We start from the raw sequence: 20,005 nt of genomic DNA on the forward strand, positions 1-20,005 counted from the left end.
GCTTGAAGCATGAGTCTTAGTTGTGGTTCTTATCCTAATGTCAAGCTAATGGTTGCTATCCTTATGTGCAACATCAGCATCCTCAGGCTCCAGAAGGGATGGGTGAGAGAGAAAGGCTTACATCCATGGGTCCAGAATAGGTTGTCACAGCCATCACAGCTTGGAGATGTTTTCCATAAAAACCAGAAACATATCTGCATGAAATAAAGCATATCTACATGTTTCTTAAAACTGGTATCTTGTCTCACTTAAAGGCTCTAAATCACAGCGAGACATGACCTTTGAGGATTATATGACAGCCTGTTACATCACATCACTTAATGCTGAATTGTTAACCGGGAACATGATTCTGAGATGCCTGTCAAAAAATATTTCTTCACTTTAACATAGGTATATCTGGAACGTAGGTATATCTGGAATAACAAGAGTGATTCTGGAGCCAAAGGTTTAATGATAACTTTTGAGAGGGAGATCTGTGATTCTTTGTGAAGTTAAGTGCATTAATTCTTTAGAACACAAATTTATTATTTTGTACACTTGTGAAGTGGATGAGATGTTGGAGTTGCAAGTCTCCTTGTTAGTCCATTAATTATGAGATCCTTACAAAGGGAAGACTTGGCAGGTCTCTGGCTAAGATGACACTGTGATGTAGAGACTAAGGAAATCTGGGATCACTCAGAAAAAGGAATTTCAAGGCTGTGGCATACACTACATATATGAGAAGGTTTTTAAAACTAAAAAGAACACAAATAGTTAAACAAGGAGCTGTTTCTGCAAGAGCTGAGTTTTTGATAAGTCATTTGATTCTTGCAAAGTCACTGAGTTTGTGAATATAACATGCTGGAGTTTCAATGCCTTTTTGATTTTACTAATAAAGTGTGTTAAATGTATTTCCTGTTGTTCCTCCTGTGTAAGCATATGCCACTTTCTCTGGTGACTGTTAACTTTCATATAACTGTTTTGAAGTATTCATTACACTGAAGACCAAAATATTTAATGGATCACTTGTTATCTAACACTCATCACCTTCTCTAATAAACTGCTGTGATATTCTGTCTTGATTTTTGCAAGCTGTTTGGGTATATTTGAGCACATTTAATATTTGAAAACTCTCTAAAAATAAAGCACTGTTTTCAAGGAATGCAGTTCAGAAAGCAGTATTTTCTGATGGCTCCTAAAAACATATCAGGGATGCTGATTTCAGCAAGAAATAAACACATTTTGGACTCAGTTTCATGGGCTGTTTGGGCTGTGCCCAGCAGTTCTTCAAGAAGAATATCTTTGCATTTCTGAGTCTGTTAAGGGAGTTTTCAAGTGTGGCTGGTGGATACTATGGTTTTACCCAAAGTAATGCAAGGGCTAGGCGAGGAAATGAGGTAAGTAAGGCTTCATGCCACTCAATGCTTTTCCTGCACTCTGTAATTTCCTAAAGCTTGATGGAAGTTGAACTTAGCTTTTGTGACACATCCCACCTACCTCCTATGTCCTACAGATATTTCTAATGTGGCATGGAAGATGGATGGTTTGTAGTATCTCTTGCAATAGATTTTAAAATATTTTTTATGCCACCATTGGCATAAAGGCCAAGGAAAGGCCAAGGAAAGGCTGAGATTCTGGAAAACAAGGGAATACTTTTTTAAACTATTATCAGTGTGAGTGCTAAGCAACAATGGTACTGCTATAATTACAAAAAATTAATTAAAAGAGACATAAACAAAGTTAACAGGAAATTGAATTGTACTCACTTCTCATATTGTAATAACCAAATTGCCCATTAGTATAATAACTAATACAGAATATTTTTGTGGACATCTCAGGTTTTTGTTAGAGGTGGTGGGCTGAATTCCTCTCACATATCTTCATCTGATAGTAGTGAAAAAGCAAAATACTTTGAAGTGCTTGTTGACACTTCACAATGACCACTTCCAGAATGTTGGTGTTTCAGTGGAACCACTCCTTTGAAAACACCAGTTTTCTATGTGAGCTTCTTATTCATTATTTTGTTAGAAGACCAAAGTACATTGACCAGGACTGAAATAATTTCAGGTAAGAAACAGTACTGCTGTAATTCAGGTTAGCTAAACTAAAGCTTTTAAAAATATTTTTTCATTGAATTCTGAATTATTAAAGAGGAAAATAGTAGGAAGAACTTCCTCTTATATCAGGGACCATAGGGGATTTTCCTTTTCCTTATCTGCAAAGCAAAGTCTGAGATCTAGGTGAAATGGAGAATAATAAGGGAATTCAGAGTACAGAAGAGGAAAGAGTCACAGGAGACATGCATTATGGCTCCCACAAAATACTACCACAGTGTATTTTTTCCCACAATTTTGTTAACCATTTCCCCCCTCCCCCACATTTGCTTTTTTTGCAAGGGGAAAATGAATTTGACTTGTACTGTTATTGCTATAAATATTGACTTCTAGGTTTGATCAGGAGGATGGATCCCTATTGGTTTCAAAGACAACAAATACGTAATCTGCATTAATTTTGCTGCAGATTTTTTTTAAATTCGTCTGTGTTGTTGTACATTTTAGAAGAGGTGTTTCACAATGATGTGATGAAAGCACAGCTCTATGTTTCTCAATAAAGTTTGAATATCACAGAGGAATTTTCCCCCATAATCTTAGGAAGTTGAGGCAGCGACACTGGAGAGACATGACTTCATAATTTGTCTCGCCTCACTAAACTGACACTCTCCTTCCTTTATAGCCAAGTTTTCCCACTTAGAAAGAGACTAAGGTTTGTGATGCCCATCTACTTCTTTTTTCTTTATCCCCAAGTCCACTTGTGTGATGCTCCCAGATGATTGCTTAGTATATATTCCCTGCCTATGGCTCTGACTGTTAAATTGTCATTTTTATTCCAAGAGTGTGCTTTCTTTAAATACTGGGAGAAAAGCTGTTCTCCTTGTACCCTCTATAACTCTTCAGCTCTGCTACTGGCACCAGTCTTGATGGTCTCTTCAGTATCTGCTTTGCCTCTTTCTTGGTTGTCCTTTAAGAATGGAATGATTTTTTTACCTGAGAAGACTCCATTGTATTTAACAGCACACTGAAATCCCAGTGCTGGCAGACTTGTGAAGCACTCAAAAGCACAGGTGGTGGGTTTCCTATTTTTGTGTCTGTTCTGCAGGGAAGGAAGGTGGAAAGAGGTTTTGCTTTAGTCCTGGCTTTGGCACAGCAGCAGATATGCTGTCAAAGCTGACAAGCAGCAGAAAGGGCAGAGTATTAAGATGGTATCCAGCAAACCTGGTTTCAATCCTTGGCTCAGTTTCCAGTACAACAGGTATGAAATTTTCCTTCCTCTCTAATGTGTTGTGAGAGTAAAACCAAGTTAATAATTGTGAATTTCTGGCATCTGTGGGGTGACGGGCAGACTGCAGTTTTCCAGCTCTGTGCTTAAAACTGCCACAGAACAGATCTGTGTGTTGAGTTTGGGTGATGTCCTGTGAGCAGCAGATGTGGGAAGCAGCTCACTGCCCCCATGGGTGCTCCTGGGAAGACATTTGGGCGCCTACATGGTGTCAGAACGTGCAAAGGACAGAAATGTGGTCTCTGAGCTTAGCCCTCCTGCTGTTAGTCCACTTCTGAACTTGAACATCTGCAAGAATTTTCAACCACAAGCAAAACACAAAACTGAAGAACATTTTGGGTTTCTGGGTTACAAGATACATATTCTTTTTGGAAGTTCAAAGAAAGGCTTAAATAATTTTTGTTAGGAGGAAAAATCCCCCTAATTAAAATCTAATTGCAGAGTTTAAAATTTTTCTTCCTTTTATAAACTGTGTTAGAAAGAGGGTAACTCCTCCACCCCTGATAAATAGCAGCAGATGTAGCTCAATGGACATCAAACCATTCCAAAGCCTTTGACAGGACAAACAACACTAACACACTTTCCAGCCTCAACCATCAAATAAGTGTTTGCAAATTAGGATATAATGGCCATAGCTTTTCTTCTTTAAAATACAACAGGAAAAAAAACAACCAAACTTGAAATTATCAAATCTGTCATTGAACTTTAATTAGCTCTGGTTCTTTGACATTCTGAAACCTACATGAAGAAAAATAATATTTACATTTCTTTTGTATGCAACAAATTAATGCTTAGAAAATGCAGTGTAGTATGAAATTCTCTATTCTCTCAGGATGCAGACCACATAGCAACCAGGGTTTCAGTCTCAATTGGTGATTCCAGTGGAATAACTGGAACAGAGCATTATGTGAGCACAACCAGCCACAAATGGTAAAATGCTTAACAATGTCTCAGCTCCAGGGCACTGTCCCCAGGGCTTTTTGTTCAGTCCTATGGCGCTTAGTGCCCCTGTGCAAGTGTTTGCATAGCAATGCTGCTGGGCTAAATACAGAGATGGACTTGCAAATTAGAAATGGGAGAAATTAACTCAATTTTATGCTTTGCAAAGCACTGGGGAACTTGATAGTTATCTTTACATTAAAAAAAATCTGAAGTGAATTACCCTTCAATTTGTCAAATTAGTGCAATACCAAATGAAATGAATTCATGATCAGAACAAATGGAAACTAGAGTTCTATCAGTGAATCAAATTCTGCAACTGACATATTATGTTTCATCTTCTTCCAAATGAAATGCAAATAGAGAGGAACTGGCTTGAGACTGTGTTTAATACTACTGATTTCCCTAGAAAAGTGCTTGCATGTAAACTTGATCACTCCTGATTGTGCCAGGATTTAGTTAGCAAATGAAATAAATCTCAAGCATGTGACTTCATTGGCTCAATGAATCTTAATTTATTTGATTAATATCATATACTAGTATTGACCCTTTCTTGGCTTTCTGGATTTTCCTCTTTGTTTTATTGATAAATATCACACTATTTCCTATTTGTTTTTGCTATACAGTGCATGTGTCTTTTACCCAAGGAAATTAAACAAAATTCCTTGCTATAGAAAGAAGGCTCTGTCAGTCCTTCCCATTGGAGAGTGCCATATGCCAAATTAAACCTTTCTTTTCACCTTGATGATTATTTTTTTGTTAAAGATGAAGACATCCAGAGCATGCAGACTGAGCTATAGCATTGAGGTTGGACCTGCACCAGCAGAAGACTCATTGCTCAAATCATGTTGGTACAGCTTGAGCAAACACTCAAAGCAGCTGGTCAGCTCCAGATGGATTTCATCTCCAGTCAACCATTGCGTGCCACCTTGATTCCAATGCCTTACCTGTCTCTACCCATGCCCTATGCATATTCTTTTCCAGAAATTCTCATTCTCATTTTCCATCTTCTTTTGAGCAGCTAGATTTTGTGGCTGTTTCTTCTTTGGCAGGAGAAAGGTTTTATTCCTCCCTACCATCTCCTGGAGATAAAAAAAATTATGGGAGAGTCCCAGAGATCTCCCCTTCCCTTCAGTCCAGTTCCCTGTTCTTTTTTTATTTCAGTGGAGAAAGGCAGACCAGAGAGAAATGGAGAATATGAAAGCAAAACCATTCTTGACTCTGAAAACAAAAACCAACCAATCAACCAACCATCAAAAAAATTAAAATCCTTTTGAAATCAAGATATAAATTACTTTTACATATTTGTGTGTAGAAGTCATTTAGTAGCCTTTCAATGAAGAGAATTTTCTATCCTCAGTGAAGTCCACTCTTCAGCTTTGGAAAATATTTTATTTTTTTTTTTTAAATCATCAAGTATTAAGAATATCTGCTCTTTTTTCATATCTTCTGACAGCTTTAAGCCAGTTTTTTCTTCTGGAAGTTGAAGCTGTGTCTGTGTTAGTCCATGAAATGTGCTTAGGTCTGACCCCCATGAGGCCAAGCACAGAGTGCCTGGGCAGGCAGAGGAACTCAGCACTTGGAGCAGGGTGGCTGCCTTTGGATCACCCACTCCTGGACACCCTCTGGCTCCCAAACTGTGCCTGGGAACTGCAGGGGGACACTCCAACTGGCACTGGTCCAAACTGTGCTGTAATCAGGTCATTCCAACAGCTTGACAGTAGGGATGATCCCTCTTTCCAGGACACAGGACTTCTAGGCACTGGCCATCTTAGCAGTATAGACACAAACAGAGAGTATTCATGATTTTTTGTAGGTCCACTAACTCTCTGAGTCTTAGAAGCGGACTTTAAGTGTTGAAATTATGAGGAGTAACTTTTTGGCTAGTTTTAAGAAGAAAGGGATCCCCTTTTATGTCAGAGGTTGTGCAAACATCAGCTGAGACTTGAAATAGTGAGACATGCGGGTCACAAAACCTCTGGGATGAACATATGAGTGTGTCAACTCACCCAGGAAGAACTCTGTGCCCCAGTCTTTGCACTTCAGGGCAGTTGCAGCATCACTGAGAAGCCCAGGCACAGTGGGCTTGGGCTGAGGGTGTGTCTTTCCAAATCATACACCTCTGAGGTACCATACCAGTAATTAGAAAAGCACCAACTGTGAAAACACAGTTCACATTTTACCTGATCATCCTCTCCTGCAGAGCTGCAGACTGGTTTGCTGTTCCTTTGAGTCAACTCTGTGTATATGTTTCTGATGTTTACATCTCAACTAGGAGAATTCCATGCTGGATGTACACCATGTGGCTGCGCTGCCGGAGTCAGCAGCCACTAAGGTCCCCAGTCTCCAACATGGGCCAGAGCCAGATATGAGCAAATTCTTCTCAAGTTACAAGCTGGTTACAGCCAGAGGTTTAATAATGTGGTTTCACTAGGTAATTGTGCTATCCAAGTTAACTATTAATTAACCTCCCATTAGATGATGTCAGACCTTGCTGCACAAGAAACAACTGCCATAATTGTAACAGTTTTTATTTCTGTGTTGACTGTATTGATTATGCACTAAAAAGATAAGCAGGGAAGGATTGGATTGCATTTACTGACCATTGAGCAAATATTTCTTCTATTTTCATTCAGATCTTTAAGAAATTTTATATCTCTGTGAAGGGATTTTATTTATATTTTTAGCAGAAATGATGATATCACATACTGCTGTGGCAAGGCCCACATACTACTTCTTCAAGTAAACTATGTACTTTTTTCCCCTCTATATATTCAGTTGATAACATTTTATTTAACAAGCTTGAAATAAAATTTTACCTCTTTCTGGCAAGGACAGCACATACTTAATCTGTGAAGTGGCAGGTAGACTTTTTCAGAGATATAAAAAGCCTATTCAAAACACTCCCTTTTCTGATATAATGGGAATATCAAACTTTGCAAGGTTGGGTTTCTGCTTCTACAACCAAGCTCTTAAAAAATACTGGATCAACAGTTATCTGTTGTTTCCTTCCACTGCTGGGACTTTCTGCAACACAGCTGTATAAAATAAGAACATTGTTTCTTCCTGTGTCTGCACCATTGGCCTTTGTGGTGACCTTTTAGAAATTACAAGGCAGGGTGGTCTGAATGTCACCATTAATTCAGGTTAGCCAAGAAACTTCAATGTATGTTACTTCATATGCCCGGCATGACCACAAAAACTCACACTGCCTAAGTCCTGGAATCCCAGGGCTTGTGTGGACAAGTAGGAACCAATTTTAGCGGTGCTCCCACTATCCATGTTAGCAGGTTGTTTACCAAGTTATTTTGAGAAACTCATGGGAAGTCAAAGAGCTGAGACAGATATTCAAAATAGATGTCTGTCACATAGCATTTGTAGAATTCATTGTCTGCCAGTTACCAGGGAAGTTCCCTGAGCCATGCTGGCAGCATCAGACATACTGACAGAGAGATTAAATACTAATTTTGTAATTAGTGGGAGTATTGCTTTGTTTTTATTGCAGTTATACATAGATGTTCCAACAGAGATTGAGGGCCTCTCTATGATAAGCATTAGATTTATGTACAATAATAATTAAAGTTCTTGCCTCACAGTCCTATGAAGGTCATCTGAAGGATGCTGAGAGATTTCAAAACAAATAAAGTGATTATGAAATGGATCCACCTTGAGCTGTTCAGCTCCCAAAGTTGCAAGATCAAGTCAAGACCACACACAGAGCTCCTTCTCTCCATGTTGTTTATGAATGGTTTACAAGGGGCTCTTCCCAGGGGGTCACTACCACAGGCACTCCAATATTATACCCACTTCTAAAACGGCCTCCACAGAATCGTTATTATGAACATTTTTTCAGATGTTATAAAATAACTGCTTCACAGCAAGTTAACTACACTCTAGCTTAGTCGGATGGGGAACAATATAGTTTATGTGCTCTGAGCTTTCTCATGGATTAAATTTACCACTTGGTCAGTGGTAGTGCCCCTGTTTGACAGATGTAGGCCATTATTGAACAATTTGGCCTTCAAAACTGTGACTGTATTTGGAAAAGTACTTTTGGCACAGCTAACCTCAATTTTAGCAGTCCATAATGAAGCATGGGAGATCTTCCTTATGCTGACAACGACATGGAATAGGCTACTTCTGAAAGTATTTTAAAAAATTTGATAATGAGGATATTATCGGCAGAAAAGAAGGCCCGGTTTGGACTCTTCACCACACTTCGCTCACTGAGGTGATGGCTTCTGTCAGCTCCTCCTGAAGATCATTTAATTTACCTGTGTAAAATCCTAGAAATAAGGAGTCGTTGCTACAGAGTGACAGTGCAGTAGAAGCCGGGAGGGAGCGCTCAGGTGTGGCCTCTGGGCAAAAGTGAAAGGGTGGGGCATCTGCTCATAAGCTGCCTTGTAAGAAAAGACTTTGGCAGCATGGCAGTTTTGGAATGGTGTTTCAGTACAGAAAACTTGTCATGTACACATATACTTGTATATGTGCATTGGGATAGACAGGAGGGTCACACATTTGATGGAGACACTTTAGCAGACTATCCAGTGTACAGAGTACCATGTCTGTGTCACATAAGGGTATTGGAAAGAGAGGAAACCACTACTCCTCCAGTGTACAGGAATCTTCAGCCAGAGATGGGAAAAAATGCAGGAGGGAGCAAAGAATTTTCTTGTTTTAATTAACAAGAAGATGTGTTTCTGACGAGAAAGGACGGGAACATCCAAAAATTAGTGGACATGTTGAAGATGGGCATTTGTAGTCATGACAAGGGGCTATAGAAGGTATGAAGAACAGGGAAAGAAGAGCTTGTGAAAAGTGTTAATTTCATAGTTAGTGGGAGCTAGTGAAACTTGGAAGTACTGGAAAGGAAGAATGAAGACTCCAGTGTTTTAAGCCTAGGCAGAGATGGAAAGGAACAACTGACTGTAGCTAAGGACTGGGAAGAATGTGATGGTTTGGGAATGTGACATCAGATAGAACCCTGTCCTTGCAGAACACATGTTGACTGAACCTGTGGCCAAGGTCAGCCTTGGTTTGACAAGCACACTCCATCATGCATCCTTTCCCCAGTATTGAAGTGGAAGGAGTTTTCCCTTTGTTATATGTTCTGTGAAAGCTGAAGCTCTCAGTGATCCTGACAGCATCCTCTATGAGCATGACCCAGCCTTGTCAATGAATGCTGAGTTGCAAGGCATGAGGGATGTGGAAGCTAGACCTGGTCATGCTGGAAAAGGCTCCTCATTGGCTAAACAAGGCATGGTGTTGAGTATTTGGCATGGAATTCAAGCTATTGGCCTTGGGTCACAGCCCCAGAAATAGTCTCCTTCCCATTGCCTTTCCCCAATCCTCACAAACAACAGCAACCTCCTGAGGTAGCAGATGGGCTGGAAAACAAGACCAGAGTCTTCTGGGATGACAAGGGCAAAACAGCTCTGGCTGTGCTTGAGGATATGTTGGCCGGCAGCAGTGTTACCAGAGGCCACCCGGGCTGGAGATGTCCTTGAAAGGGTGGTGTGAATGTTAGCTTGAATGTTTCCCCTCCTTGGGGAGACCTTAATAGCGAGACGTAATCCTTCTGTCACCCTCTCTAGGATTTCACATCAAAAGGGTGATTTTTAATGCAAACAATTCACTTTTTCAAGTTAAAGTTTGGGTGCAGATCAGCTCCAAACAGTTTTAACAAGGTGAGGTGTGTGCATGCATTTAGACATCTTTGTGTTCCCAGCCTCTGACAATTTTTTTTTTTTTTTGCCTACGAAGCGTAAGACCAAAGACTCTATTGACAATGATTAGAATAAAAGATTAAACTTATTTATATTCACCTCATCTTTGTTCATGAGTGCTGGCTAACACACTGCCACTCTTGGGATGGAGCACAGCAGCCATTTTGTATGCAGGAGATCTTACCAATAATTTTCAAGGAGTGGTAGAAGTGGCAAATAACTTCCTTAATTGAAAATTATGTGGGAATTTCACAGTGTGCAGAGTATAATTAACCACACTGGAATCTGGCCAAGGAACCAAGGTTAACACCGCTGTACTTGCAGAAGTGCCACTGGTAAAGCAACACCTTCTGAAAACTTTAGAACCTAATCCATTCCTATAAAATAAATAAAAAGCATGCATTTGAAAGGTGTTGTACAGCTTTTATTTATAATTGGCCATGCCTTCATGTTATCAACTGAATATATAGAGGGGAAAAAAGTACAGAGTTTACTTGAAGAAGTCAATGACTGAAACAGTCAATCATGGCTCTACACTAAAATCAGAGATATATACAGCTCTTAATGACATACTTTTTTAGTGAATCAAAGTTGAGTTAGTATATTGCATTATGCCAATTCTTTATAAAATCGAGCCAAAGTCATCTAATGTATGCAACACATTTTATCAAATGTGTAAGAAATATTTGGAAGAGGAATATTGTTTATATAGAAAGAAGGGGGGGAAAAGTAAAGTTGGCAGCATATCATGCAAAAATTAGTTCAGTAAAAGGGGGAAAAAAAAATCAAGCTATGTGCCAGAGTTTCAGTCACAGTCAGATGAGCTTTTCTGAGCTTGCAAGTACTATACAAATGTGAAAAACACACACTTGGTGCAGAAGGAAGTGAAGAAGGAAATAGCTGATGGAGAAGTTTGGGCTGTTTATGCCAATGGTGACGCTGCAAGTCCGATAGGAAAAAAGCAGCAAGAAATGAAGTAATGCCTAAAGCCTGGGTTAATCTCTCACATTGCTGGAGCTGTGTTGCAGATTCTTTAGGCCATGGTGTGGGACAGCTATGGGTCTTGTGGCACAAGTAGTGCTGCTTCTTTTCCAGAGGGGGCATGATTCTCATCATGGCTGCAACTCAATAAGCTAAAAAATCCTAAGGAAACCATAGGAGTTACATTCTCCTGTTGTGTAAAACCTGGACTGGTCATGCAGAATTGGGCCTGACGTGAATCACAGAATCATAGAATTGTTTGGATTGGAAGTTACCCTCCAGTCATGGCCATCTTACATTATACCAGGCTGCTCAGTGCCCAATCCAACACAGCCTTGGACACTGACAAGGAAGGGGCATCCACAGCTTCTCTGTGCAACCTGTCAGGGCACTCTCACAGTAAAGAATTCCTTCCTAGTATCCAGCCTAAAGTTACTTCCCTCAGTTTGAAGCCATTCCCCTTGAAGATCCTTAAGAACCACTCCATGTGAGCCAAGAAAGACCTCAAACTTTCCACCCTCAGGACTGAAACCTGAAAGACTTGATATTTTAGATATTTTAGAAAGTTCAGTGAAGCAAAATTGCTAAAAGATGGTGTGGTGCACATGTCTTTGCAGCTGAAGTGATGCTGCAGGGTTAGAGCAGTGGGTGAAAAAATTTTGCATCTCATGAATGCCTCTGAAAAAGTCCCTTCTCTACCCTGGAATGAAGGACTGCTTGCAGCACGGTGTTAATTTATCCCTATGACAGGCCAGATGGCTGGTGGCCAGTGCAGCAGCCCAGTGCCTGGGGTGTGGAGGGGCAGAGCAGAAACCTGTGGGGCTGAGGCTGCTGCCCTGGCTGTCATTGACAGTACTGGTGCCAGGTCTGCCCTTCCCTTTTTTGGGATCAATTTGGGGAGTTGTATTTTGGGCTGAGGGGGCTGAAACAGCAGGAGCCTCTGCCCAGTGTGCAGGCAGAGTTTGGAGCTGCCAAGCCACTGTCCTGGGGTGGGCTGCCAGCCCTTTCTGGGGGAATTTAGGTTGATTCAGAGTGCCACTGCTCAGCACCTGGGAAGCAACAGCACCTAGAAGAAGACAAAGGGATGTTACTGGCCTGACAAGAAGATTTTTGTTTTAATGTGGCTGAAGAAAGGCTTGATTCCCAGTTTGTCCCATGAAATAAGCCTGTATTTGCAGTCTTTCAAACTTAGTAGTATTGCATTAAAGAAATAACTGACACTAGAATTAATTTCTCCAGCCCACTTGGAAGATTAACTCCCTGAATATTGACTGATTACTCTGGTCAATAGGCAATGTACAGCTTGCTGGATGAGTGTTTGCTGTTTTGTGTTTTGCATTCCCTTGCTGAATGCTTCAGATTTCACTGGTGGAGATTTCATACTGACTCTGCTTTTTTTGTTTCCATTATAAGACTTTTAAGTTGCTGATGGAAACTTCTGCCCTTGACTATGAGCACAGCCAAGGGTAACATCCCCATGCCAAATACTAGAGGGGATACCATCAGCCCCTTAAATCAAGCAAACTACATTTGCTACTAATGTACTACAAATTGCTAGTCTTCCTGGTCCCTGATGCTGTGGGAGTGGGTGCCAGGGGCACTGAGGGGCTGGCAGGGTTTAGGAGAAGGATAGGAAGCAGCTCTTGCAGCCGCTTGCTGAGCCCTGTCCCAGGGAGAGGTGGGCTGTGGGGCTTTCTTTCCCAGCAGCAGACACACAGGCAGGATTTTGAGTCACATCATAACTATTGCAGATTTCCATTGAGCAAAAAAAAACATATAAAGAAACACTCCAAAGAGGCTAAGCCCTCTGGCTGGGCTGGGTGATGGAGGGAGTCAAATGGCTGGAAAACATTGCTAAACAGTTAAATCCAGCAGTGAGTGTTGAAGCAGCTGATTCTCTAAACACATAATTTCCCTGCAGCCTAAGTTGGATTTGAGGGGAGTGTTGCCCTAGCAGGAGCTGCAGGGCTGCTGGGGAAGAGTGGGGCATGGAGAAGGGGATCGGAATGTACCCAGAGTGCACAAACCTGGAGCCATTGCTCAGGCAAAATTCCAAGAGACCAGCCCCTTAATGCAATTTCACTGGGGCTTTGAATGCAATTTTTACATAGCATCTTTCTCCTTGACAAATCCAAATGCTTTCATCAGTGATGACTGGCACCAGCCCCCTGTGGCTCCTCTTGGACTGGATTCAAGCTGTATGTTGTTTTTTGCTATAAATCTTTCTATTCCACTCCCCTTCCCCTGCTTCCCTCCCCACCTTTTAAATTCTTCATTGATTTAATGCTCCCCCTTCAGAGGCTATCAAACAGCTTTTCCCTGAACACTTTTGGTTGCTCCAGTGAAATAGGCTTGGAAGAAAAGTGGTTCCAGGCTGAGAACTTGAAGAGGTTATACATGAGCTCTGTACAGAGATTGAAAAGCTCTGAGTTGTTATAGCAGCTGTCCCAGCTGAAAAAATGTCAGGGAGTGGGATCATTTTCTGTGTATTTTATGGACAAGGAATAGGCCAGGTTCCCTGGTATTTGAGTTACTCTGGGGTTGTTCAGCCAACCCCTACACTTTGTAGGATAGTAATCAGATCCTCAGTGCCCTTGAAGTGTGCGAACACTCAGGGTAGAAAGGAATAGATCAATGCCAAGCTCTAAGTGAACTTTTAAGTGTGTAAGCCATTTTTCTACTTGTAAAATCTAGTTTTGATTCTGTAAAAGGACTTGGACACCTTTTCTTCTGGGGAGTTTGATGCAATTTTTCTCTAAATTAAGGCTGAGCAAACTGTTCTCAGGGGCTAACTCCCTCTCCCCCTCTGTTTTTCTGTTTGTGATTAAGACAGGATTTGATAATAATTTATTATTTAAATTTGGTCAGCTGCACTTGGAGCAATTGCAACCACTGGGCTGTTTGCACTTGCTTTGCTGGTTAGCTGAAGTTTTCCACAAAATTTAAGGCCAGAGGGGACCATTAGAACAGTCAGTCTGACCCCCTGTACATCACAAGCCATTAAATTTCACCCAGTCAGCCTCCTACTGAGCCAAATAATGTCAGAGTTGGCTAAATCACAGAACCCAGAATCATATCCAACCTGTATTTGAAGACATCTATGGCCACAGTATCTGACACTCTCTTGGTAGTTGGTAACAATTATTTAAAATTGTGCCTTGTTTCCTATTTGAATTTTGTTGGAAACTGAATCCACACTTTGATTCATGTTATGCCTTTCCTGCCAGGCGACACAGCCATTTGGAATATGGTATTTTGTCCCCATGAAGATATTTATATATGCTGTTATCAAGACACATCCCAGTTCTTTCTCCAGCTGTTGAAAAGGTAAATCAAACAGATTGCACTTTATGATTTTCTCCCAATAAGGAAATTCATATTTCACTTTAAAACCACTTAAAAATTATGTAATTGCCTTCTCAGGTGCTTGACTATCCTTTTAAGGAGACGAGTAGCAGAACTGCAAAAAATCTTTCTGTCTTGACAAAATATAGGGAAGATTTTTAAAATTCTAGACCTGGGTGCATGTCTGCTGTGAGCATAGTCTCACCCCCTGCTTGTGGGTGATGCCCAGGCACACATTGTTCTCTAGCCCTAGCTTGCTATTTTATCATTTGTAATGGGAGGGAGTGATTGAATTTGTGGAAAACTTTTTTCTGCTTGGTACATTCTTACATCTGAGAGATTTAAAGAACTTTCTCACTCTGCAGAGAACTCAAAGAAAGCAACTTTATTGTGGTCTTCTCCTGAAAAATGAGAAGGTGGACCTCAGCCAAAGGCTTGAATCTCCATCCCTGTTGCCTGAGTAAGACACTCTTGAGTGGATTTTGCTGTTGTTGCACCTCTTCTGTGGGAGCCATATTGCTAAATCATCAGCTATGCCATCTGACCATACAGCAGCTGAATACTCTCATCATGCTACAGAGCTGGATCTCTTGTCTCCTTTGGGAACTCTTCTGCTTGACCTAATCATCACATAGTTATGAGTTAAAGCTGTTTGATGAGGAAAAAATTTGGTGAAAAATACAAAGAGCTTAGGACTCATACCCTCACATTTCTCTGTATTCCTTGTTAAGCACGCAGCTCTGCATTTGATTGCTTTAAACATTCTAACTTTATTACTCCCAAGCCACTGATGAAAAGTGAGTTGAATAGTGTACAGCCCAGCTCTGATCACAGACGACCTCTCCATCAGGTGCACCCATATGGAAAATTTGCCTGCTGATAACTACTTTTGGGTATGTCCTGAAGCCAGTACTTGATTCAGTTACTGCAGCCTTTACTGACTACGTATAATGCTAATTTTAGGGAGATGAACACACCCTAGAAACTGAGCCATACTTCAGCTGCACTTTTCACAACCTAATAAACACCAGTCCAACTTATTTTTTAGGATGACAAGAGCTTTTCCATATGAAACTGTACTGAATACTAATAATTATATCCTTGTCATCCCACTCTTTACTAACTTTTAAATGATATCCAGGATTAACATCCACTTACCCAGATTTTGGCTACTTGCACCTCATAACCTGTCCTTTCTGTATTTTGGGACATCATTGTACACTTTAAACTTCTGGAATGTACACAATGTTCAAAGAAGCATCAAAATTGAATGCAAGTTGCCTAATTGCTACCTTAAGCAGAAGTCTAAGGACTTATAGATGTATATTCTATGGGCCTTTCCATATTAAAAATATTACTTTTAGCAGATCTTCAACATCCTTCTTACTGTGATGGAATCAAGTGTTTCTTATAATATTCTCTTCTTATTAATATCTTGTTTACATGTTACCCATGCCTTCCATGTATAGGCCAGAACTAGACAACAAACACTTCTGCCTTCTTATATATTTTTCTGCCAGACATTGTCTAGAATGACTTTTAAAATATAGCAAGGTTTTATCCTTTATTGTTATTATTAGATGTAGTTTACCCTGATATTTTCAGACTTCTATATTAACTTTATATACTTTGAATTTTAGTTTGCATTATTTGCTCACCTTTCTGTCATTTATTGCTCTTTTATGTTTAAAGTAATCAGGATAGCCTTTTAGAAAATGTCATTATCTTTCCTGATTATGACAATGTGCTTTTGGCTGATTAGGAAGGTCTGTACGTCATCTCTATTTTTGTTTCTTACTTTGAATCCCCAGCCACATTACTTTCTAATCTCCTTTCCTTTCTTTCCTTTCCTTTCCTTTCCTTTCCTTTCCTTTCCTTTCCTTTCCTTTCCTTTCCTTTCCTTTCCTTTCCTTTCCTTTCCTTTCCTTTCCTTTCCTTTCCTTTCCTTTCCTTTCCTTTCCTTTCCTTTCCTTTCCTTTCCTTTCCTTCTGCCTGGAAAGGTCTTCTGTAGTATTTGTTAGTATTTGTTAAGGGTTTTTTTTGCAAAACTATGCCTCTATGAAACTGTATTTAAATAGGCTAAATGTTAAAAATTGATTTTTTGGTTCATGATGATGTCTTTTGATCACAATTGCTGTCATAGTTTACTGTCTGTAATTTTTACTATAATGATGTATAAAAGTTTTATTCTAGGAAAGACAATTTTATTAGAAAAATGTCACATGTATTTTAAAGAAATCCTACTGATGCCTGGCTACTGGAGATGGAAGGATCCCTTGACCCCATCTTCCAAACTGTAGTTTTTGTACTAGCTGCCCTGATCTCTGGTTTGACTCATTGGTCTAAAAGAAACCTTCACCTCTGTTTGACAACTCACTGCTGGCTGCTTGTTTTATGGGATTTGTCACCTGAGACATATGCTCTAGAGGGTTTTTCTTTGCTTGTTGGTTTGGTTTTTAATTCTTGCTCAGATTTTTTAAAAAATGCAAGTGAACTATGCAAGTTATCCCTGCGGGATGAAGTCTGACCTAGGCCAGGAGGAGTTGAGTGAAGACTTTGCAGCTCCTCCTCTCTCCCTCTTTTGGGCCCCTTTAGAATCATTTCAGTGAAGCAGTTAAACACTTTTCCCGCAATCCTTGCTATGACATTTAGTCCATCGTTCATATTTACGCAGCCACGTGTGAGCTCCCCTACAAGAATAATGAGAGTAAATACCCCATGTGGAGTCCTGCATATAAATTTCTACACTGGCTTGAATCTTCACTCATCTTTTTTTTTTTTTTTTTTTTTTTTTTAATTTTTTTGCTACAAACGGTAAGAAAGTGCCTGGATATGGTTTGTGAGCAGTTTCCCTCCTGCTACTTCAAAAGAGCATATTATTCATGTAATGAACAGGCTTAGTGCCGGACTTGACAAAACACTGGGAAATACACTGTTGGGCACAATTCTGAACTGGCAGGGAACTGGACTGGATGACCTAACAGGGCTCTTTCATCTCCAGTTACTTATGATTTTCAATGCTAATTAAAACCTCACTAGCTAGTGGGGAAGAATATCACAGCCAATTCAAATAACTTCTTAAAAACTTTCCTTCTGTTTATTTTTTCCACTTGCCCACTTCAATTTTATACTCATATCACTTAAAAACACCCTTAATTACAAAAGTGTCCAGCTATAAAACTACAGAACAAACAAACAAAACCATTTACACAGCTTGTAATAGAAGTGCAAAGGCCAGGAAATAAATTATTTTGCTTTATTAAGGAAAAAGAAAGTAATTTCTCTAGTACTACCCAGGCCCCCAGCTGTGCTGGGGTATTGCTGTGCTCTCAGCTTACCTTCTGTCTGAGCTCTCCCTTAGCTCTCACCAGATCTGGACACTGACATATGTCATGGGGAAGTCTTTTACCTTAATAAAAACTTCAGACTTTTGCTGAGCAACTGCTTCAGCTTGAGGCCTTGCTGAAGAAGGGCAGCCCAAACCCACTGGCTGTCACTATCTCATGATGGATGTCTAGGATATGGGCTGATGTTGGATGCTCAGCTTCTCCTGAATCCTTGGAGGCTTGTGGGAAGCAGTGCTCCTTGCACGTTCTCCTGGTCGCAGCTGCTGGGTAGTTGCACATAAGGGAGATCTGGGTCTGGTGTCAGCCCAGGGATGGACATGCTACAGCAGTGAAACACAAGTGTCTGCTCTGATGGGCTCATATGCAAACCCAGATGACCTCCTGTCTTTCCTCAGGGCATCAAAACCACTGAAACTCTTGAGAAGACCCTTGAGTAAACCTGTGTAAAGCCGAAAAATTAAATGGGGGCCACGACAATTAAGGTTTAAGGAGACAATCACACAGAAGTATTAACAGAATAATCTTGGGTCAACAGGATATCTGAAGCTCATGTGGTCCAATCATCAGGTAAAGCAGGACTGACTGTGAACTCAGGCTCATGACCAGTCAAATTCTTAATATCGCCAAGGATAGAGGTTCTGCAACCTCTGTGCTAATGTCAGACCACCTTCATCATAAGATCTTCCCTAATATCCAAATAGATTTTGCAGTATGTTACTGCTTGCATTATCCTTTCATTGTGTACCTCTGAGAAGAGTAAAAATGTCAAAGAAAATAGGAAAAAAAGAATCAAAGTAGTAATATGTGGCAAGCACATTTCTCTCTCTCAAGATTCTTCATAGAGGTGCACAGAGAGAAATGAAAGAGAAAACAATTTTTATTTCTGCTCCTCGTTTTTCCCATGTGGAATGTGTTTGGAGAATTGTTTACCTGGGGTGATTGTTTGATTGGATTCTGGTGAGGATTGTTTGATCCTGATGGCCAATCCAGTCCATCTGTGTCCAGACTCTCGTGAGAGGGTCACAAGATTTTAGTTAGTTAGATATTGTAGGGAGAAGAAGTAGGTAGGTAGTTTTAGTATCTCCTTTAAATATTATATTAATGTATTATAGCATAGTTATAATAAAGAAATCATTCAGCCTTCTGAACTACAGTCAGATATCATCATTTCTTCCCACTGGGTTTGCCTGCATTTACAATAGTAATACATAATAATGCACATAAAATAACTCAGACAACCTGTTTACTGCCTGGAAACTTTCTATTTAAAGAGCAATGTCCCTAAGTGGTTGTTATTGCTACAGTGACACACTGTCTAGAAACAGTGCAGCTGTATTTGCATTTACCTTGCTCAAAGGCCTGTCCAAACTGCAAAGTGTGAGGTCAATTAAGAAAGAGCAGAGATCAGAGCCGATCAGAGTAGATGATTGAATTTTATTTCCAAGAGTGACATTTTAGTCTGCAGGGTCCTTCAGATCATCAGGTGACGCTGTAAGGAGCAGTTGTCCATCAGAAGGTATTTGAGCATCAAAACCTGACTACGCACTGTGATGAATCTTCATGATGATTTTCCTGAGAAACCATTTTCTGCCTTGGGGCAAGGGGGATGGTGAGGATTGCTTTGTGAGGGCTGCTTTAAAGGTGAATTCAGTAAAGACTTCCCTCTTATATTAACTTAGCTGTTTGCACTTTGCTCCTTTGACAGAAAGACGATACATCCCAGTCACAGAACACTTTGGGGTGCACTTTAGAAACTTTTAAAATCTTGCTCAAGATAGGTTTGAAAATAAGATGGTGGAGAACACTACTTTTGGCAGAAATATACTTGTTAGGAAGGGTAGGGAAAAGAATCATGCCCTGAGGTTTGCTGGGCTTGCACTGGTGCCCACATGAACAGTGGTCCACAGGAATGATAGATATACTTTACAGCATGTTACATGCAATTAATTTAAATTTTGATTTTCTGACCTTCCAGCATACATTTTTTAACATTTTCCTGTAACGATTGTATGTGGTAGTTTAGTGAGGACCATAAACTTGCACTTTCCAGAAGCTTGTATTTATAAACTGTCAGAGTTTACACATTTTTGGCCAAGAAATATCTGGTTTTCCATAGATCTTTATTCTTTTGTTATATTCAAAGTAATGATTTTGTTCATATTCTGAACAGGATTAGGATGAATAAACTGGCAATTACCTATTAAAGAGTGGTATGTTTGAAGGAGAGTCAGACTGGAATGGAGTTTGTATTAGATAATATTCTCAAGAAAAACATTCCTTTGTATTTCACTTTATTCTGTTTGTAGGTATTTTTTGATGAATTATTATTGTCATTCTGTTAAAAGAGTTTCT

Source organism: Lonchura striata, chromosome 2 (assembly GCF_046129695.1).
Source record: "Lonchura striata isolate bLonStr1 chromosome 2, bLonStr1.mat, whole genome shotgun sequence".
NCBI classification, from domain to species: Eukaryota; Metazoa; Chordata; class Aves; order Passeriformes; family Estrildidae; genus Lonchura; species Lonchura striata.